Genomic DNA, 23141 nt, shown 5'->3' on the forward strand with positions numbered 1-23141 from the left:
TTACTATCTCATTAACCTGTTTTATTCATAGCACTTACTACTATCTAAAATGATTTTATTCCTTTATATATTTGTTTGCTACCTGTCTTTTACACCAGAATTTAACTTTTACGCTTTTTTGTTTGTTTTGAGATGGAGTCTTGCTCTGTCGCCCAGACTGGAGTGCAGTGGTACGATCTCAGCTCACTGCAACCTCTGCTTCCTGGGTTCAAGCGATCCTCCTGCCTCATCCTCCCAAGTAGCTGGGATTACAGGCATGTGCCACCATGCCCAGCTAATTGTTGCATTTTTAGTACAGCAGGGTTTCACCATGTTGGTCAGGCTGGTCTCGAACCCCTGACCTCAGGAGATCCATCAGCCGCGGCCTCCCAAAGTGTTGGGATTACAGGCGTGAGCCACGGTGCCCAGCCAGAATTTAAGCTTTATGAGAGATTTCCTGTCTTGTTCATACTTATATACCTGCAGCTTCGAAACACACACACATATATATATGTTTTATATATAATAGATATATTTTAAATTATATATCGAGAGATGGAGTTTCACTCTTGTTGCCCAGACTGGAGTGCAATGGTGTGATCTCAGCTCACCACAACCTCCGCCCCCCGGGTTCAAGCAATTCTCCTGCCTCAGCCTCCAGAGTAGTTGGGATTACAGGCATGTGCCACCATGCCTGGCTAATTTTGTATTTTTAGTAGAGATAGAGTTTCTCCATGTTGGTCAGGCTGGTCTCGAACTCCCGACCTCAGGTAATCTGCCTGCCTCAGCCTCCCAAAATGCTGGGATTACAAGCATGAGCCACCATGCCCTGCCAGAATTTAAGCTTTATAAGAGATTTCCTGTCTGTTTATACTTAAATACCTGCAGCTTGGAAACATATATATGTTTATATGTATATATTACATATATGTATAGATATCATATATGTATATATTATATATTATATATGCACATATATAATATACTATAGTATATTAATATATATTAATTATATAAAATATGCTATATATTATATATAATACATGCACATATAATATATGCTATATGTTATATATAATATATGTACATATAATATATGCATATATTTTATATATAATATATGCACATATAATATATATTATATATTATATATTATATGCATATATTGTATATGTATATGTATATAGTATATATTATATATATATATTATATATGTATATTATATATTATATGTATGTTATATATTATATAAATATTTTTTATATATTATAAACTCCCGACCTCAGGTGATCCGCCTGCCTCAGCCTCCCAAATGCTGGGATTACAGGCGTGAGCCACCGCACCAGGCCAGAAACATATTTTTTTAAATCTTATTTTAGAGGAAAAACAGAGTATTTCTTTTTTTTTTTTTATTAGATGGATTCTCACTCTATTGCCCAGGCTGGAGTACAGTGGCACAATCTTGGCTCACCGCAACCTCAGCCTCCTGGGTTCAAGCAATTCTCCTGCCTCAGCCTCCCGAGTAGTTGGAACTACAGGCGTGTGCCACCATGCCCTGTTAATTTCTGTATTTTTAGTACAGATGGGGTTTCACTATGTTGCCCAGGCTGGTCTCGAACTCCTGACCTTGTGATCTGCCCACCTCAGCCTCCCAAAGTGCTGGGATTATAGGCATGAGCCACCGTGCCCAGCCTTCATTTAGTCTTTTGGCTCATTCATTCGTTTATTCATCCAATATTTATTGAGCATTCAGTTTTCTTTGCTTTTCTTTTTTGAGACGGAGTTTTGCTCTTGTCGCCTAGGCTGGAGTGCAATGGCACGATCTTGGCTCACTGCAATCTCCGCCTCCCGAGTTCAAGCAATTCTCCTGCCTCAGCCTCCCGAGTAGCTGGGATTACAGGCATGCACCACCACACCTGTCTAATTTTGTATTTTTAGTAGTGACAGGGTTTCTCCATGTTATTCAGGCTGGTCTCGAATTCCCGACCTCAGATGACCAGCCCACCTCGGCCTCCCAAAGTGCTGGGATTACAGGTGTGAGCCACCATGCCTGGCCTAATAGTTTTCTTTACTAGAGTTCTTGGGTTTTCTGGATTTCACTGTATATTGTCAAATTGTTTCCTAGGAAATAATGTATTTTTAAAATTTCATTTATTTATTTTATAAGTAATTTGATTCTAAAGGTGGAACAGTTTGGACTAGCTCATGGGAGAACTGTCTTTTTTTTTTTTTTTTTTTGAGACAGTCTTGCTCTGCCTCCCAGGCTGGAATGCAGTATTACCATCACGATTCACCGCAGCCTCAACCTCCTGAGGCTCAAGTGCTCCTCTTGCCTCAGACTCCTGAGTACCTGGGACCACAGGTGCACACCACTATGCCCAGCTAATTTTTGTAGAGATGGGGGTCTTTCCATGTTGCTCAGGCTGGTCTTGAACTCCTTGTGGCTCAAATGATCCGCCCATCTCTGCCTCCCAAAGTACTGGAATTACAGCCTTTATTTCTTTTAGATTTTCAATTTACTGCCACTAAGTTGCAAAATGTTCTCTTAGAATTATTTTTATCTTTGCATTCTGTATCCATTCTGTATGCATATCTATATATTCTGTATATTCCTCCTTTCTAATATTGTGTATTTTCACTTTCTCTCTTTCCTTTTTAACCAGGCTTGCCTGAGGCATCTATTTTATCTTTCCAAAGAACCAGTGGTTCTTTTTGAGACAGGGTCTGGCTCTGTCTATTGTCCAGGCTGGAGTGCAGTGGCGTGATTACGGCTCACTGAAGCCTCAACCTTCAGGGCTCCAGTGATTCTCCTGCCTCAGCCTCCCAGATAGCTGGAACTATAGGTGCACGCCTCCACGTCTGGCTAGCTTTTTGAAGTTTTCGTAGAGATGAGGTTTCGCCATGTTGCCCAGGCTGGTCTCAAACTGCTGAGCTCAAGCGATTCTCCAGCCTCGGCCTCCCAAAGTGCTAGTATTACAGGCATGATCCACCGTGCCTGGCCGTTTCTTTTTTTTAAATATACATTTTATGACCGGGCACAGTGGCTCACCCTGTAATCCCAGCATTTTGGGAGGCTGAGGTGGACAGATCACTTGAGGTCAGGAATTCAAGACCAGCCTGACCAACGTGGTAAAACCCCGTCTCTACTAAAAATGCAAAAGTTAACTGGGCATGGTGGTGTGCACCTCTAATCTCAGCTACTTGGGAGGCTGAGGCAGGAGAATCACTTGAACCAGGGAGGTGGAGGTTGTGTTGAGCTGAGATTGTGGCACTGCACTCCAGCCTAGGCAACAGAGCGAGACTGTCTCAAAAATAAATAAATAAATACACATTTTACTAGTTTATTTTGGTTTATATTTAATGAATATATAGTATGTTTATTAAATCTGCACCCTACTTTCTCTTTTCCCTTAAGTAAATGTGCTTTTTTTGGTTTTTTGTTTTTCAATCAGAAAAATATTAAGTACTATTAAATGTTTCTCTGTAGCTTGTTCAATAGATTTTTATAAGAAATGTTTCTTTTCACTATGTTCTATGTATTTTTGTAATTTTAGTGTTGATTTCCATTTTTTGGCTGAAGGTATTCAGAATTTTTGTTTGTTTGTTTGTTTGTTTGTTTTTGAGACGGAGTTTCACTCTTGTTGCCCAGGCTGGAGTGCAGTGGTGCAATCTCGGCTCACTGCAACCTCTGCCTCCCGGATTCAAGCAATTCTCCTGCCTCAGCCTCCCTAGTAGCTGGGATTACAGGTGTGCACCACTATGCCCAGTGAATTTTCGTATTTTTAGTAGAGATGGGGTTTCACCACCTTGGCCAGGCTGGTCTCGAACTCCTGACCTCAGGTGATCCCCACGCCTCGACCTCCCAAAGTGCTGGGATTACAGGCGTGAGCCACCGCACCCAGCCTAGAATTTTTTTAACCCTTTATACACACACACACACACACACACACACACTTTTCAAAATCAAATATACCAAGAGTCTTTTATTGAAAAGGAGCAGCCCTCTTCTGTACCTCTCTTATTTCCCAGAGGGAACTCTTTAACTCTTTTAGCTGTTTCTGATAGTAACTTCCATTTTCCTAAATAATTTTAAACTGCCTTATCTTGAGTTATCTATATTAGACATATTGTTGATTTCCTGTTATATGATAGATGAAATTTCATCTCTCTTATACCACTTTCCTACCTGCTCCTTTCATCTTCCCAATCTGGTTATATTGATATTTTAAGCTAAATGCATAATCAGCATTTACTTTACCATGATACTAAATGTTTACAAAAGCATGAAGTACTATATTCTTGGTACATTTTCTTTCTTGTATTGCATTTTATTTTTCCTACAGTTAATACCTTCCTTATATTTTCATATGTTTAATTTTCAGTGTTCATTTATTAAGGTTTTTTCCTGCCTAAATCTGTATCAGATGATCCTTTAGTCTTTAAAAATCTCCTATTTTTTCTCTCCCAAAGTCCTTCATTCCCTCGCTTCAGTCTGGATTTTGCTCTGTGGGCCTGAGCACAGCCATGATCCTGTGACTTTCCTTCTCTAATCTCCTGGTTAGGTTTCATTGTTTGCCGAATCACATTTCTTCCTCTTTTTTGGTTTCCTTTGTTATTTTACTGGAACACATCCTCCAATGGCTTCCTAAGAAATGGTGCCTTGGAGAGCGACATTTTTTGAGGTCCTTGTGTGAATGACAATGTCTTTTTTTGAATCATCATACTTAATTGATAGCTGGGTTTAGACTTTATTTTCACACACAGACTCCATTGTCTTCTAATCTCTAGGGTTGTTATTGAGGAAAATATGCCATTCTGATTCTTGTTCCTTAATATGTTCTTTTATTTCTTTTAATGGATTAAAACATTTACCATTTTTTTAATAACATTTTTTGTAATAACATTTTAGATAACTAATTTTTTTCTCATAATAAAATTAATTCAGCTGGGCATAGTGGCTCATGTCCGTAATTCCAGCAATTAGGGAGGCTGAGGTGGGTGGATAGCTGGAGCCCAGGAATTTTAGATTAGCCTGGACAACATGGCAACACCTCGTCTCTACAAAAAATTTAAGAACTAGCCAGGCATGGTGCACACTTGTAGTCCCAGTTACTGGGGAGGCTTAGGTGGGAGGATGGGTTGAGCATGGGAGGTCGAGGCTGCAGTGTGCTGTGATTGCACCACTGCACTCCAGCCTGAGCGACAGAGTGAGACCCTGTCTCAAAAAATTAAAAAATCATGTGTATTAGTGAAGATTTGTAAAGTAGAAAATAATAGAAATAAAATTGAAATCACCAGTAATCCCACCATTTTGTGATAACTAGTATTAAATATAGGTATATTTCCCTCTGATTATTTTCCATGTATATTTTTATCATCATTGAGATATACATAGTTTTTCTTAATCCTGCTTTTTTCATTAACTACATCATTGTTAATTTTTCTTAATATTTTTGAAAACTTAATTTCTAGGGAATAGATAATCTGTCATATAATAATTTTTCTTTTTTGACATTTGCATTGTTTCAGTTTTTCTATTATGAATAATGTTGTAAAGAATATCTTTGTGGGCCAGGTGCGGTGGCTCATGCCTGTAATCTCAGCACTTTGGGAGGCCAAGGTGGGCGGATCACCTGAAGTCAGGGGTTTGCGATCAGCCTGGCCAACATGGTGAAACCCCGTCTCTACTAAAAATAAAAAAAATTAGCCAGGCATGGTGACAAGCACCTGTAATTCCAGCTACTCGGGAAGCTGAGGCTGGGGAATCACTTGAACCCGGGAGGCGGAGATTGCAGTTAGCCAAGATTATGCCATTGCACTCCAGCTTGGGCCACAAGAGCAAAACTCTCAGATATTCAAAAAGAATATCTGAATATCTTTGTGGCCGGGTGCAGTGGCTCACGCTTGTAATACCAGCACCTTGGATGAGCAAGGCAGGAGGATCACTTGAGCCCAGGAGTTTGAGGAAAAAAAAAAAAAGTCGAGTGTGCACACCCTGTAGTCCCAGCTACTCCAGAGGTTGAGATGGAAGGATCACTTGAGCCTGGGAGGTCAAGCCTGCAGTGAGCTGTGATAACGCCACTGCATTCCAGCATGGGTGACAGAGCAAGACCCTAACTTAAAAAATAAAATAAAATAAATAATATCTTTGTGTGAATCTTTTTTTTCTCGAGATGGAATTTTGCTCTTTCGCCCAGGCTGGAATGCAGTGGTGCAATCTCAGCTCACTGCAGCCTCCGCCTTCCGATTTCAAGCTATTCTCTTGCCTCAGCCTCCTCAGTAGCTGGGATTAAAGGCACCTGCCACCACGCCCAGCTAATTTTTGTATTTTTAGTAGAGACCGGGTTTCATCATGTTGGCCATGGTCTCGAGCTCCTGACCTCGTGATCTGCCTGCCTCGGCCTCCCAAAATGCTGGGATTACAGGCTTGAGCCACAGTGCCCGGCCCGTGTGTGAATCTTTATCCACATATTTGATTATTTCTTTATAATACATTCCTAGAAAAGTTGAACTAATCTATGCTACTGCTTGGTGCTTATAAAATCTATTTCATTGTACCCTTGGTAGTCCTGAGTCATCACTTTTATTGTCATATTTTATTTTCTTGATTATTTTAATAATGCTTATTTATGGTGAAAAATATTTTACTTATGGAAGTATTGTTAAGCCTGCAGTGTGTTAGTCTGGAGTGGATGTGGTATTACGCTAGTGTATAATAACATCTTAAAGCACAATTTTTTACTTCAATACTGTTGATTTCTGCAAAGGAAAACTCAGGGACTAAGCATTCCCAGATAGACAAGCATAGCAAGAAGTTCAAAAAGCTAGAGAAAGACAACATGCAACAAAACAAATGTTATTGAATATTTGGCAGAATTTGCAGATTGCTACAACACAAAGATTGGAGGAGAAAATTCAGAAACTTCAGAAACAGCTCAGTGATTTGAAATTGTCGAATAAAAACATGAAAACTCGCGGCCGGGCGCGGTGGCTCACGCTTGTAATCCTAGTACTTTGGGAGGCTGAGGCGGGCGGATCACGAGGTCAGAAGATCGAGACCAAGGTGAAACCCCGTGTGTCACTTTCTGTGTCACTGTCTAGGAGAATAGAGTAGTGCTTCTTAACTTGCTTAGATTTTCACTACACTTATAAAGCAAATATTTTGAGACAATTTTTTAAAGGCTAACTGATCATTTGGGGCAATTTTTAAATTATATGTCACTTCTCCATATATTAGTTGCTTAGGAAACTTATACCTTAAGCTATGCTTAAAACATAAAGTCATGATATTAGCATTTTCACTTTTTTCTCTCTTTAACTTCTGTGTGTTCACTTTCTTGATTGTTTCTATTCCTCTCTTTTATTTTTTGAGACAGAGTCTCACTCTGTCGCCTAGGCTGGAGTGCAGTAGCATGCTCATGGCTCACTGCAGCCTCGACCTCCTGAGCTAAAGCAATCCTCTCACTGCAGCCTTCCGAGTAGCTGGGGCTACAGGCGTGCCACCACTACACCTAATTTTTGTATGTTTTGTAGAGACAGGGTTTCACCATGTTACCCAGGCTGGTCTCAAACTCCTGGGCTCAAGCAATTCTCCTGCCTTGGCTTCCCAAAGTGCTGGGATTACAGGTGTGAGCCACCGTGTCCAGTCCCTTATTTTATTTTCAGTCAAATCTGTTTTCCTTTGGTCACCTTGTAGTTCACTCTTCACTTTTTAGATGATTTAGTGTTTTCTTGCCTGAGTTCAACTCTCACATCTAGATATCTTGGACATCTTTTTTGTTCATTTCTATTCTGAATTATTACATTTCTGATTCAAAATAAAGTTTTTCCCCCCATTTTTGCAAATCCTTTAAAAATTGATATTTAATTTTTTTCAGGGATGTTGTGTCAAATATTTGTCCTGTGTTTCATGGCTGTGTTTTTTTCTTTTTTTTTTTTTTTTGAGATGGAGTTTCACTCTTGTCACCCAGGCTGGAGTGCAATGGCATGATCTTGGCTCACTGCAACCTCCACCTCCTGGGTTCAAGTAATTCTCCTGCCTCAACCTCCCAAGTAGCTGGGATTATAGGCAGTGCTACCATGCCCGGCTAATTTTTGTATTTTTAGTAGAGATGGGGTTTCACCCTGTTGGCCAGGCTGGTCTTGAACTTTTACCTCAGGTGATCCAACTTCCTTGGCCTCCCAAAGTATTGGGATTACAGATGTGAGCCACCATGCCCGGCCCATGGCTGTCTTTTGGGAGTATTTTTTTTTTCATCGCCTGAACAGTTTAGATGATAGTGCCTTTCTATTTTCTTCTTAAAGTAATTTTATGTGAATATAATTTGCCATTTGTCTGTATTTACTTTCAAATTCCTTGAATTGCTCTGGTCTTCAGATGTTTCTACTTTAGGGTAGCTGGAGGCAGGGCTTACAAGGTTCCTTAGCTCAATACCACCCTCTTCTGTTGGCATAGTGAGTGCAGCTTCTAAAGTTTACTAGATCAAGCCTTTTTGGGAGTGAGGGTTTATATGATGTCTGATTCTGTAATACTGTCTCATTTGTATAAACTTATTAATTTCCACTGTTTGCTTTTTTCTTTTCCTTTATTACCAAGCCTCCAAGGAACACAACTACCTCCCTCTCCCCTCAGAAACCTTGCCCTCTACAACTGCCATTTTTGGTCTCATGTGCTTCCAAGACCCTTGCTTTTCCTTCATTTGTCAGTGTTCTGATCCACCAGATCTCAGATTTGTTCTTGGTATTTCACCATTTATGAACTGTCTTGTTTCCGGGGGTAAGGTTGTCTGTGTTCTACACCAGTGAAAATTAGCTGCACCTTCCTCTGTAGCTGCCTCTGCTGGTTTAGAATATTTATTTCCCCACTTACATGCAAATTGAAGTTTGTAGTATTCTCTAGTTTTGCTTTAGGCATGATTTACAGGTAGTTTTTATTTGATCTCCATGTTGATCACCATGGTTTTTGGGGGATGGGTAGAGAAATGTGTTTTTAGGGGACTGGTATTACCATTCAGCAAATCAGAAGTCCAAAATGTAATTACCTTATGGATGAAAAATAACAAAATAAGCAGCAATAAAATTAAGTTTACTCTATAAAAGTGTAAAAACAAGAAAAAATTTAAATGCAAAGGAAATTTTAAATAGAGTTATTGTAATAGAAGAGACCATTTATCTAGCTTAAAAATATTGTTTGAAAGTAGAATATATTACATTTAATAATGTTTAATAAGACTAAATTTCTAGTACCAATTCTTTGTACATAATACATGGGTGACCCAAACTAATAACATATCTTGATTTCTGTAATGGTCGTTTGTAGCTTAGTGACTTTCAAGAAACTATTCTCAGCTACTCAGGAGGCTGAGGTGGAGGTTGCAGTGAGCTGAGATCGCGCCACTGCACTCCAGCCTGGGTGACAGAGTGAGACTCTGTCTCAAAAAATAATAAATGAATAAAATTTAAAATTTAAAATAAAAATGGAAACTGCTCACCTTCCGAGGTAGTTTTAGATGTACCCAAGATACCCTCTGTGGGAACAAGTCAGAATCTGGACAGGCCTGTGGGACTCGATGCCTGTTTTAGAGAGCTCTTCAGCATGGGAGGGGTGAGATTATATTGGACCTTACAGAAGTACCATTTTGGAACAAAATAATTATCTTGAATATTCATTCAAGGGATAAATGAGAATCACTTTCCAAATGGCCACAGCCATGATTCCCAAACTATGTGCCAAGGCACACTGGTGCACTGTAAGGATCTCAGCATGCCATGGAATATTTTGATTTTATTTATACATTTATTGAGATGGAGTCTTGCTGTGTCACCCAGGCTGGAGTGCAGTGACGTAATCTCGGCTCACTGCAACCTCCACCTCCTGGGTTCAAGCAATTCTCCTGTCTCAGCTTCCTGAGTAGCTGGGACTACAGGGGCCTGCTGCCATGCCTGGCTAATTTTTGTATTTTTAGTAGAGACGGGGTTTCACCTTGTTGGTCAGGCTGGTCTCGAACTCCTGACCTCCGGTGATCCACCCGCCTCAGCCTCCCAAAGTGTTGGGATTACAGGCATGAGCCACCGTGCCCAGCCTGAATATTTTTATTTTAAAGAGAAGCACTGTAATATTTGACATCTGTCAGGAAGGTACATGAATACTAGCTTCAACATTAGATCACCCTTCATTCTTTTTGATGATATATCTTTGTGATAGAAACTGCCCAAGGCTTCTGAGGATTTATAAATTTGTTGCCGAGTGAACCTCAGTAGTTAGTGGTATCGCTACCAAAGAAGCTGTCCTGCAAACTTGGGGAAAGAGGCTTTCCCCAGATTCTAGGATCCCTGGCTGCAATGTAAGAAACTTGCTTATCCTTCCTCTCAATAATATCACCAGCCTAGCAAAAGAGGAAAGGTAAGGGACACCCTGCTCAGAGCCTCCACTTGCAGCCCAGCCTGCTCAAGCTGTAAGAACCACCTTCTTATTCAGAATTTCCCCAGGGCCACGGCCCAAGGGTCATCTGCCTGCTGCAGCCTTAGCACACAGGAGCCTGGGCATAAACCAGGCTCCTTCCAGGACACCCTTCTCTCAGGAAATGGAGGCCCTACCAGCTCCTACAGCCAAGCTCTCCATGAAGGCCAAGGTGTTAAGGTGGGCCAGTTTCTGAAAGAGCCACTTTCTGAGCATATTAAAGAAAAATCTCTTGTAAAAACAAAGAGGGCTTAGTGTTAATGCTCCTTTATGAATTGTGTTAGTAGGAACTGATTGTTCAATCATGGGGCAGTGCAAAACGTTAGCTGTGTTAACTCTGAGCAAACAGGGGAGATCCTTCAAGTACCTGGAACACTGTTTCCTAGAAAATCTTTAAATCATGTGTCCAAATAACTATCACTGCCACACTCTTCTTTAATGGTAAGAATTGGATTTAGATTTAAGGCTTTAGATAAATGATTCTCAACCTTCAAGATGCTATGAAATGACCTAATTAAGGAATTCTTTTTCCTAGGCCTATCCAGAGATTCCAGTTCAGTTTGTGGTATGAGGCTGAAGTATGGATATTTTTTTCAAAGCTCCTTAAGTATATAAATCGATAAAATTACTTTGGAAGACTGGCAGTGTACGAGTTTTCTGTTGCCGCTGTAACAAATTATCATAAACTTTGTGGCTAAAACAGTACAAATTTATTATCTTACAGTTCTAGAGGTCCCATTGGGCTAAAATTAAAGTGTCAACAGGGTGTGTTCCTTCTGGAAAGGGGAAAATGCATTTGTTTGCCTTTTCCAACTTCTAGAGGTTGCCCATATTCTTGCCTCATTGCCTCCTTCCTCCATCTTTAAAACTAGTAGGAATTGATCCAGTCTTTCTCACAGCTACTATTCTCTGGTTCTTTATCTGATTCTACAATTTCTCTGATTCTCCTTCTCTTGCCTCCCTCTTCTCTATTTTTAAGGGTGCTTGGGATTAAATTGGGCCCACCTGGACAATCCAGAATGCTCTCCCTATTTTAAGGTCACCTCTTGGCAAACTCTGTAAACTTAATTCTCTTTTGCCATGTAACCTAATATACTCATAGGTTCCAGGGATTAGGACAAGGATATTTTGGGGGAGCCATTATTTTGCCTGCTGTAGTTAGCATCTACTAAAATTGAATACATGCATGCCTTATGAAGACGTAGTCCCACTTCAACATACATGTTAGAAGCAAATTTTTCAGTGCCGCAAAATAAAATAGCACTTGAATATAAATTTTTCTCAGCAAGGCAAATTTACTCCTGCAGGAGGGTGCCCCTCGTAGGTCTGGTCACCATGAGAGGACACACAAACAAAGGAAAGCAGGGGTTTTTATTATCTCTAATGCAGCTTGTCCCTGTTACTGCATCTTGCCTCCACTGGCTGGAGTTGGATTGCATGATCTAAGCTGAACCTGGTTGGCTAACTTGAAAAGTGCAGGAATGCGGTTACACTGGTGGGAAGATCAGTTTTTCCAGGAAAGCTGTTACAGCAGGGAGGGGGTGATTTCTTGGCTGTCATGCCTGAGCACAGCAGGATGGGAGGGGCTGATAGATTGGCAGGCAAGATTACTGTAGACAAAGAACGGGGAAATAAGACTTCAGGACAGACAGTACAAGGAAGTAAAGACCTCTTGGAGAAGAATACCTTGTTTGTAACAAAGTGAAACTCTTTGAAGAGGAACTGTCTAAACTACTTGTTTTTAACATGTATAACAGAAATGTGTACATATTCTTTTTTAAATTTTTAATTTTTTTTTTTTTTGAGACAGAGTTTCACTCTTGTTGCCCAGGCTGGAGTGTAATGGCACGATCTTGGCTCACTGCAACCTCTGCCCCCTGGGTTCAAGTGATTCTCCTGCCTCAGCCTCCTGAGTAGCTGGGATTACAGGCATGCGCCACCACACCTGGCTAATTTTTTGTATTTTTAGTAGAGACAGGGTTTCTCCATGCTGGTCAGGCTGATCTCGAGCTCCCGATGTCAGGTGATCTGCCCACCTCAGCCTCCCAAAGTGCTGGGATAACAGGCATGAGCTACCTTGCCTGGCCAGAAATGTGTACATATTCTATACAAAGACATTTACAATATTACTAATGGTGGCATTGTTCATAATTGCCCCAAACTGGAAACTACCCAAATGACCAATGGTGGCTTAAGTATAGCAATCAGATCCATTAGTTAAGCATTCGATCTCCTTTGGGGTTGGACAGGGAGAGGTCAACTGGAATGCTGAATTTTTCCGAGGCCAAACTAGAAAGTAACTCTAGGGGCTGGGCTTGGTAGCTCATGCCTGTAATCCCAGCACTTTGGGAGGCCAAGGCGGGCGGATCATCTGAGATCGGGAGTTCGAGACCAGCCTGACCAACATGAAGAAACCCCGTCTCTACTAAAAATACAAAATTAGCCAGGCGTGGTGGCGCATGCCTGTAAATCCCAGCAACTCGGGAGGCTGAGGCAGGAGAATCGCTTGAACCTGGGAGGTGGAGGTTGCCGTGAGCCGAGATCGTGCTATTGCACTCCAGCTGGGCAACAAGAGTGAAACTCTGTCTCAAAAAAAAAAAAAAAAAAAAAAAAAAAACTCTAGGACCAGGACTGGGAGATGGCAAATAGGGGAGAGCATGAAGTTCCACTAAGCAAATGGTAATACACTAACATAGTGGAGAAAGCAATGGGCTTGCAAGGAGAACTTGGTTCTTGTTGAACATCCGTCACTAACCAGTCTTGTAACCCTTGATCAAGTCTTGTCACCTCACTAAACTCGAATTTTCTTTATCTCAAAACTAGAAAGAAATCGTGGCCTGGATTTTTGAATGATGGGATTTCAGGCAGCCACAAACAAGTAGGCTGGCAGAAACGTTTTCTGGTCAAATAAAGGAGTCTATTGCTCCAGAACAGGAGCCAGGGGCACAGCCACTAGGAAAATTCTGCCTGGGGCCCCATTCTTCAGCTGCAAGGTACCTGTCTTCAGGTGTGGCAGGCTGAGATCTGCCTCCTTGTTCCCTGCCTATCCCGCTGGGCCCCTCCCCTACAAGTGTTCGCTTCCATACAGAGGGACCATTAGGGCCTGTACATCGTACTTCAAGTCCCCTCCTGTGGTCCAACATTCCCTAGGGGCAAGTGCAACTGTTTACGCAGAGACCATTTTTCCGTGCAGCCCAACTGAAGGTGCGCGTTCCACCGCAGCCTGGTGCTTACAACAGCTCAGGAGGCCGCGCTACCGCGCCTGCGCCCCTCTGAATACGGCAGCGGGTGCGAGGTCCTTAAGAGAAAAGGAAGTAAGGGCGGGGACGGAAGGAGACGACTTCAACGTAGGTAGTTGCTGCTGCTACACTGCCTGCAGGAGAGGATGAAGAAAACGTGAAGGAAGTCGTTGATGACTGGCTGGAGGGGATGATTGGCGGGTGAAAAGAGCCGGGCCAGAACGCACCTTTGCAGGTGGCTAGAAACCCGCCTGAAGAGGGGCTGAAACCCACGCTGGAACCCGCCCGATTCGAGCCAATCAGGGAGAGGAGCCGGGGGGGGGGGGCGGTCTCGCGGGGGGCGGGGCGGTCTCGCGGGAGGGAGGACGGTTTCGCGGGTTCGGGCGGCGAGTCTCCCAGATGCGCCCCATCTCTGGGGACACGGTGCAGGAGTGTGAGGGCGCCCGGCTTCCAGGGAGTAATGGGCGGATACCTGCGCGGGAGCGTGACGGGCGCTGGACTCGACAGCAGATGTGGAACTGGAGAGCTTGGCGCGCCTTCCGACTTTGTCACATACCTGCACCACCAGACTGGGGTCGGGCCCCTCCGCGTTCTGCTCTGGAGGTCCTGGGTCTGGGCCCAGCACCGCGCTTTTAGAATCTCCTCAGCTGAATCTGTCGCTCAGCAGTGGGTGAAGCACAGCCCCCCGTTTCAGGCCCCGCCGAGCTAGAGGGAGTGTCAGAGCTGGAGCGCGCGTGGCCCCCTCTGTGTTGGGGTCACCCCGGGGTTGCCAGGGCTCAGGGAGGGTCGTAGTCTGGATTTTGTCACCCCCACGTCCCCGCCCCCCAGCAGGTCTGGGGTTGGAGAATCCACGCGGGCTTCATAAGCTAGATGCCAGTTAACCGTCGAGAGGGGACGCTGCCTCCTCGTAGACGTCCACGCTGGAGAAGGAATAAGATGGGCGATTGCCTGGGAAGCCTGACAGGGCGACAGCAGCTGGAATGCTGGAGAGCACTGGCCCCTTGAGTTACTGAGTCTGATGAATGTGCTTGCTCTGCTGGAGGAACCGCGCTCAGGTTACAGTCATCCCAATATGGTCCTGAAGATGCGTGGTTCAGGTCACTTAGGACTTGACCAGATAGCGGGTTTCTTTTATAAGCCGTTTCTGACGGTGGCCTGTTTCAACTACTGGCAGAGCTCATCTAAAACAGACTTTTAAAAAAATTTTGGGCCTTTTAGTATTTTTTCTTATTCCTATATTCTGAGGATATTTTATAGTAGTCCCATATATGGAATTAGATAATCTTTTTGTTTGATTAACAGTTTTATCAAGTATAATGTACATACCATAACGTTCACCCATTTTAATTGATTCGATGATTTTTAGCGTATTTACAGAGTGGTGCAACCATCAGCATAATAGAATTAAGGAATCGTGATTTTTTTTTTTCTTCTGGTCATTGCTTTTACCGTTCTCAAAGTTTGCACAAGCGGATATTTTAGAGGTACAGTGTAATATAAGAGCTTCCGAAAATGTCCACTTAAGTTGTTTTATACCTGAGCAAGTGAAATTAAGAAGGGAATTGAAGCAAATATTCCTGGTAAGTTGTAGGGAGTGAAACTTTTGTGTCTTGTAATACCAAGTAGATATTGACCATTTCAACTGGTGTTTATGCTGAGGAAATACATAAACCCCATTTTACAGATGATGAAATCGACTTTGAAGGATAAGTTGCCTATAGCTGCATACCTGTGCCTGGGCTAGGCCCCAAACCCAGATGTTTTATCTCTCAATTTGTTACTCTTGCTACCTCAACAGCTTGGTTTTCAACCATAGTACTGATGTGTGTGAACAGTATACAAGCCATTCATTTACTGAGCAAATAATTATTGAGTGCCACTGTGTGCCAAGAACACTGCTATAGGTGCTAGAGATATTAGTGAATTAGATACCATAGTGAACTGTTCCTGCCCTCAGCTTATCTGGTGGGTAGGACAATGATCAAGTAAAGAAATATATACTTTAGTTTTAGAGATTCATCTGTTTTTTTAATAGGTAAGTTAAAAGGGCAAGGAATGGTAGTGGGAGGCAGAATCTGAAGAGAAAAATCTGAATGAAGAGAGGAAGTTAGGATATAAGAAATAAGGCAAGGGTTTGATTTGAGCAAGTGCAAAAATAGAGTTGTGATTTACTGAGTTGAAATAAGGTGATACTGGAAGGACCAGGTTTTTTTGGGTACAATCATAAGTTCGGCTTTAAATGTTTTTCAATACCTTGCCTCTTAGACATCCAAGTGGAGATATGGCATTTAAATTCATGAATTTGGATGAGATCCCAGCAAAGGGACAGGTTTAGGTAGAGACAACCAAAGACCGATGCCTGGGACACTTCAGTGTTTAGAATTCAAGGAGATGAGGAGGAAACAGGAGGGAAGATTGAAAAGAAGAGTCCAGTGTGTTATGAGGAAAACCCCAAGAGCATGCTGCCTTACAAGACAGGTGAAAAATGTGTTCTGTGAAAGAAAGAGTAATTAACTGTTAAATGTTACAGACTGATCAAATAACATGAAGACTGAGAATGGCCTGTTTGTAAGGTAATAAAAATACATAAAATCTTCTGATAGAAATATTTATACATAAAGTTAGTAAGGAAACAGTGTTTACTCCTTTTTGCAGAAGTGTAAATTTTGACAACCATTTTGAAGGGCAGTTTGATATTATCTACAACTTAAAATTGTGCTTCCATTGATAATTTCACCTGTGGAAGTTTATCCTACAAAAATATTAATATGTGCACACAAATATGTGTAAAAGTGTTTAACACAGCTTGTACACATATATATTTATAAATGTGTTGTCCAGGAACTGTGGCTTATGCCTGTAATCCCAGCACTCTGGGAGGCCGAGGTGGATGGATCACCTGAGGTCAGGAGTTCGAGCCCAGCCTGGCCAACATGGCGAAACCCCGTGTCTATTAAAAATACACACACACACACACACACACGCACACACACACAAATTAGCTGGGCATGGTGGCGGATACCTGTAATCCCAGCTACTTGGAAGGCTGAGGCAGGAGAATCACTTGAACCCAGGAGGTAGAGGTTGCAGTAAGCCGAGATCACGCCACTGTACTTCCAGCCTGGGCTACAGAGCGAGACTTCATCTCAAAAAAAAAAAGAATGCTGTATCACAGCATTGTTTACAGTTGTAAAAAGGTACAAATTTTCATCAAGATGGATGCAGTTGTTAAAGGGAAGATATAAATGTGTAGATATGGGAGATAGCTGCTATAGATGGAATTGTGTTCCCTGAACTTTCATATGTTGAAGCCCTTACCCTGAATGTGATGGTATTTGGAGGCAGGGCCTTTGGGAGGTAGTTTGGTTTAGATGAGGTCACGCATATGGGGCCCCCACGATGGGAGTAGTGTCCTTATACAAAGAAGAAGGGAGACCAGAGCTTTCCTTCTGTCTGTCATTTGAGGACATGGTGAGAAGGCAGCTATCTGCAAATTAGGAAGAGTCCTCACCAGGAACTGAATTGGCTGTCACCTTGATCTTGATCTTTCCAGGTTCCACAGCCATGAGATATGAATGTCTGTTTTTAAAGCCACTCAGTCTGTGTATTAATATTTTGTTATAGCAGCCCAAGCTAAGACAGATAGCTCTGTTAAATGATAAAGTCATGTTATCTAATAGAATGCATAGTATAACCCCATTTATCTTAATGTATCATAGGAGGCCTTTCTAGTCACACCAACAAAAGTTACTCCCTTGTGTGCCTTCCCTGATCACTGTTACTGTTACATTATTCCATATACAGCACTTATTATCTAAAATTATTTCATTAATTTTTATACATGTTTACTGTCTTGTCACAGTAGAAGGTAAGCTCTATAAGAGGTTTGCCTCTCTTGTTTATCTTTATATCCCCAGTGCTAGGTATATATTACTTTAGGAAAAAACATTGTTTATTAAAAATATTTTAGGAAAAAGCCCTACGCAAACAGTATTCCTGTGGTGGTTTTAAAATAAGACAACAGGCTGGGCGTGGTAGCTTATGCTTGTAATCCCAGCACTTTGGGTGGCCGAGGCAGGCGGATCACCTGAGGTCAGGAGTTTTGAGACCAGCTTGGCCAACATGGTGAAACCCCATCTCTACTAAAAATACAAAAGTTAGCCTGGTGTCACACGCCTTTAATCCGAGCTACTTGGGAGGCCAAGGCAGGAGAATCACTTGAACCCAGGAGGCAGAAGTTGCAGTGAGCTGAGATCGCACCATTGCACTCTAGTGTGGGCAACAAGAGCGAATGTCTCAAAAAAATAAAATAAGACCACAATTTCTTTGATACTCTTTCCTTCCAAAGGTGGTGGCTAATTATCCTCTTCTTGAATGTAGGCTGGATTTAGTGACCTGCTTCTAATGAGTAGAATATGGCCAATGTGGAGGTATGTCAATAGGTCATGACTTCCTTTTTGTTCTCTCTCTTCGATTATTCACTCTGAAGTAAAGCAGCTGCCTTGTCATGAGGACATATCAAACAGTGCTGTGGAAAGGCACATTTGATGAGAAATAGGCCTACTCCCAACAGCCAGGGAAGAACTGAGCCTTCTGTAAGCATGTGAATGAGCCACCTGAGAAATGTATTTTTCATCCTCAGTCAGTGTCTCAAAAGAGGCCTTTAGCTGGATCCCTCAACAAAGCCACTTTTGGATTCCTTTCAGATAATACATGTTTCCTTTGTAAGCTACTAGGTTTGGTGGTAGAATGAGAAGACTGAACACACTCCCCTTTAGGACACATCATAAAGCAAAACAAGTATGGCCCAAAGCAGCATACACTTAATGCTCTTTTCTACTAGGATTTACAGAATTCATTGTTGGTACAATTTACTCCTTTAAAAAATAATTTTTATGTTGATCAGAATAAAACACTGTATTCCAAGCTATATGTGCTAATTTGATTTTATTTTAAAAATGTATTGAACACTGGAACACACAGATTTGAAAGATTTGACTTTAATATATATTTATATATAAAATATGATTTTGAAATAATGAACTTTAAAATTATAAATAATTTTAAAAATGTCTTCTATTTAGGTAAAGAATCTTCAAAACAAACTTCTCATATGATATGGTTTGTCTGTCTGCCCACCCAAATCTCATCTTGAATTGTAGCTCCCATAATTCCCACATGTTGTAGGAGGGACCCGGTGGGAGATAATTGAATCATGAGGGGTGGTTTCCTCCATATTGTTCTCGTCGTAGTGAGTAAGTCTCATGGGATCTGATGGTTTTATTAGGGGTTTCCCCTCTTGTTTGGCTCTCATTCTACCTTGCCTGCTGCCATATAAGATGTGTCTTTCACCTGCCATGATTGTGAGGCCTCCCCAGCCATGTGGAACTGTGAGTCCATTAAACCTCTTTTTATTTATAAATTACCCAGTCTTGGGTATGTCTTTATCAGCAGTGTGAAAACGGACTAATACATCATAAAAGAAATTTCACTGCAAAAGTTGAAGTCTGAACTAAAAAGCTACAAAGAAAATAATGTTTAATAGCCATCCCAGATAGTGTCCCTGAAATGTGTCAAGGATCTAGAGGAACATATTGTATCTTTAACCAGAATTAAGTCTGAAAAACAAGTATTCAGAGTCTTAAAAGAGGCAAGCAGGACTTAATGGAACAAATTATAAAACTAAGGTAGAAAATTCTAGTTTATTTTTGAAACATATCTCTCATCATAAGCTCACATATAGCATATGAGCTCCATGCTCCTGATCAGTTTAATCTCATGGAATTTCACTTATTGCCTGGTATAACATTATTACAATTTTTCATTATAAGACTTGTGATTATCAAGGTCAGGATATCAAGACCATCCTGGCTAACACGGTGAAACCCCGTCTCTACTAAAAAATACAAAAAATTAGCGGGGTGTGGTGGCAGGCGCCTGTAGTCCCAGCTACTCGGGAGGCTGAGGCAGGACAATGGCGTGAACCTGGGAGGCAGAGCTTGCAATGAGCTGAGATCGCGCCACTGCCCTGCCTTCCAGCCTGGGCGACAGAGCGAGACTCTGTCTCAAAATATATATATATTTGTGATTATCTGGTCAATGTGTGTAGAGAGGAGATGTTTGATCATATACGGTACCTTTTTTTTTTTTTTTTGAGATGGAGTCTCGCTCTGTCCCCCAGGCTGGAGTGCAGTGGCGCAATCTCGGCTCACTGCAAGCTCTGCCTCTCGGGTTCACGCCATTCTCCTGCCTCAGCCTCTCCGAGTAGCTGGGACTACAGGCGCCCGCCACCACACCCGGCTAATTTTTTTGTATTTTTAGTAGAGACGGGGTTTCACTGTGGTCTCGATCTCCTGACCTCGTGATCCGCCCGCCTCGGCCTCCCAAAGTGCTGGGATTACAAGCGTGAGCCACCGCGCCCGGCCGCCAGGATGGTCTTGATCTCCTGACCTCGTGATCCACCTGCCCCGGCCTCCCAAAGTGCTGGGATTACAAGCGTGAGCCACCGTGCCCGGCTACAGTACCCTTTTTGATAGCAGGAGAAAAGATGGTCATTAATTTATCCTCTTATAATAAGAGTAATATTTAAGAAAGCCACAAAATATGAAAAGCTTTTCTATCCAGATTTACGTTCTGTTGTAGACCATCTTTATTCTGTTATTTACTGTATGTTAGACCAATTGATAGCTTTCATTTTCCTCTGGGGTTTGCATTTCCCAGATCACTTTTTAAAGGAAAACATAGGAGCCTGAAACTGAAGTGGGAAACAAATATTTACTCAAACTAAGAGATTAAACTCAGTAGCCAGCAACAAAAGATCAAGGTGTGTGTGTGTTTTCTGGTTGTGCAGATATTGTCTGAAATAAGATGGCTGAAAAGTTCAAGTGAAAAAGTAATTAAAAGCAATTCATCAACCATAGCCATAGCTGGATGTATAATAGCTGATCAGGCATAGCAAACTCTTCAGGATAATTTCATTTTTAAAAATTTATGTCTTTGTCCTTTTCATCTTCTAAGCACAGTTTCAAATAGGACTACAGAGTGAGGCTCTAGGGACCATCAGTTTTTGTCTTTAGTGCTAAAATGGTAGCTGAGTGACACACCGTGATTTTTTTTCTCAATATTTCATCATTCTACCAGTGTTGGAAAAGGGAGAGAAGAACTCTCTGAAGGAGACTGTGCAAAGGATTCTTTTTTTTTTTTTTTTTTTTTTTTTGAGATAGAGTCTCACTCTGTTTCCCGGTCTGGAGTGCAATGGCATGATCTCGGCTCATGCAACCTCCAACTCCCAGGTTCAAGGGATTCTCCTGTCTTAGCCTCCTTAATAGCTGGGATTACAGGCATGCGCCACCACACTGGCTAATTTCTTGTATTTTTAGTAGAGAAAGGGTGTCACCATGTTGGTCAGGCTGGTCTTGAACTCCTGACCTCGTGATCTGCCCACCTCGGCCTCCGAAAGTGCTGGGATTACCAGCATGAGCCACTGGGCCTGGCTGCAAAGGATATTTTTACACCATGTCTGGTTCCCAGCGCTTTTTCTATCCTTCCTGTGCAGTGTGGACTGAGTTGACTGAGATATTTAGGCCCGGGACTTCTTGCTTGTTCTATAGTTATTGAGAAAAGTGTGTCAAAATATCCATCATTGATTAAGGATTTGTCTGTTTATTTAGTTCTATCAACACTTATTTTTTAATTTTGAAGCTATTTGCATACAAATTGAGGATTTTTATCTTTCTATTGAGTTGGCCCTTTTATCATTATGAAATCTCACTTATTTCATGCCCTATAGTCTAGGTTGTCTGATATTAACATAGCTAGATAATATTTCTTAAATTAGATTACATGGTATGTATTTTTCCATTTTTCATTTTCAATCTTTCTATGTGATTAAAGTATGTCTCTTGTAAACAGCATATAGTTAAGTTTTGTTTTTTAATCTAGTCTTATAATCTTTGTCTTTTAATTGGAATGTTTAGGCTATTTACATTAAATTCTGATATTGTTGGATTTAAGTCCACCATACTGCTACTTACTGTGTTTTTTCTCCTCTGGTCTTTGTTCTTGTAATAATTAGTTTGTTTTTTGTTATTGTTGATTTTTTTTTTTTTTGGTCAAGATGGAGTCTTCCTCTGTCACCCAGGCTGGAGCGCAGTGGTATGATCTCGGCCAACTGCAACCTCTGCCTGCCAGGTTCAAGCAATTCTTCTGCCTCAGTCTCCTGAGTAGCTGGGATTACAGGTGCCTGCTACCACCCCCGGCTAATTTTTTTTGTATTTTTAGTAGAGATGGGGTTCACCATGTTGGCCAGGGCTGGTCTCAAATCCCTGACCTCGTAATCTGCCCTCCTTGGCATCTCAAAGTGCTGGGATTACAGGCGTGAGCCACCATGCCTGGCCATGATGATTAATTTTATGTGTTAATTTAGCTGGGCTGTGTTGCCCAGATAGTTGGTTAAACATTATTCTGGATGTTTCTGTGAAGATGTTTTTGGATGAGATTAACATTTAGATTGGTGGGCTTTGAGTAAAGCAGATTACCTTTCATAATTTGGGTGGGCCTCATCCAATCAGTTAAACATCTGAAGAGACCAAAAGACTGACCTTCTGCAAGCAAAGAAAAATTCTGCCAACAGACAGCCATTGGACATGAACTTCAACGTTGACTCTTCAGTCTATTGGCCCACCCTGCAAATTTTGGACTTACTAGTAAGTGTCTGTAATCTAGTGAGGCAATTTCTTTCTTTTTTTTTTTTTTTTTGAGATGGAGTTTCGCTCTTGTTGTCCAGGCTGGAGTGCAATGATGCGATCTCAGCTCACTGCAACCTCTGCCTCCCAGGTTCAAGTGATTCTTCTGCCTCAGCCTCCTGAATAGCTGGGATTACAGGCATGTGCCACCACACCTGGCTAATTTTGTATTTTTAGTAGAGATGGGGTTTCTTCATATTGGTCAGGCTGGTCTCAAATTCCCAACCTCAGGTGATCCACCCCCCTTGGCCTCCCAAAGTGCTGGGATTACAGGTGTGAGCCACTGTGCCCAGCCTAATTTCTTTCTTTTTTTTTTTTTTGAGATGGAGTTTTGCTCTTGTTGCCCAGAATGGAGTGCAATGTGGTGGGATGTTGGCTCACTGCAGCCTCCACCTCCTGGCCTCCCTAGTAGCTGGGATTACAGGCACCTGCCACCATGCCCAGCTAATTTTTGTATTTTTAGTAGAGATGGGGTTTCACCATGTTGGCCAGGCTGGTCTCAAACTCCTGACCTTACGTGATCCGCCTGCCTTGGCCTCCCAAAGTGCTGGGATTACAGGTGTGAGCCACCATGCCTAGCCGGGCAGTTTATTTTGACTTGACTTCAGGCTCACCAATCCCTTTGGCTGCAATTCTAAGATAGAAAAAGACATAAAAATCATAGAAATAGGATTGAAACTGTAAATTAGCCTTAGAATAGAGAGATATTATCATTCCCTA

The sequence above is a fragment of the Hylobates moloch genome, unplaced genomic scaffold (genome assembly GCF_009828535.3).
Source record: "Hylobates moloch isolate HMO894 unplaced genomic scaffold, HMol_V3 SCAFFOLD_16, whole genome shotgun sequence".
Classification (NCBI taxonomy): Eukaryota; Metazoa; Chordata; class Mammalia; order Primates; family Hylobatidae; genus Hylobates; species Hylobates moloch.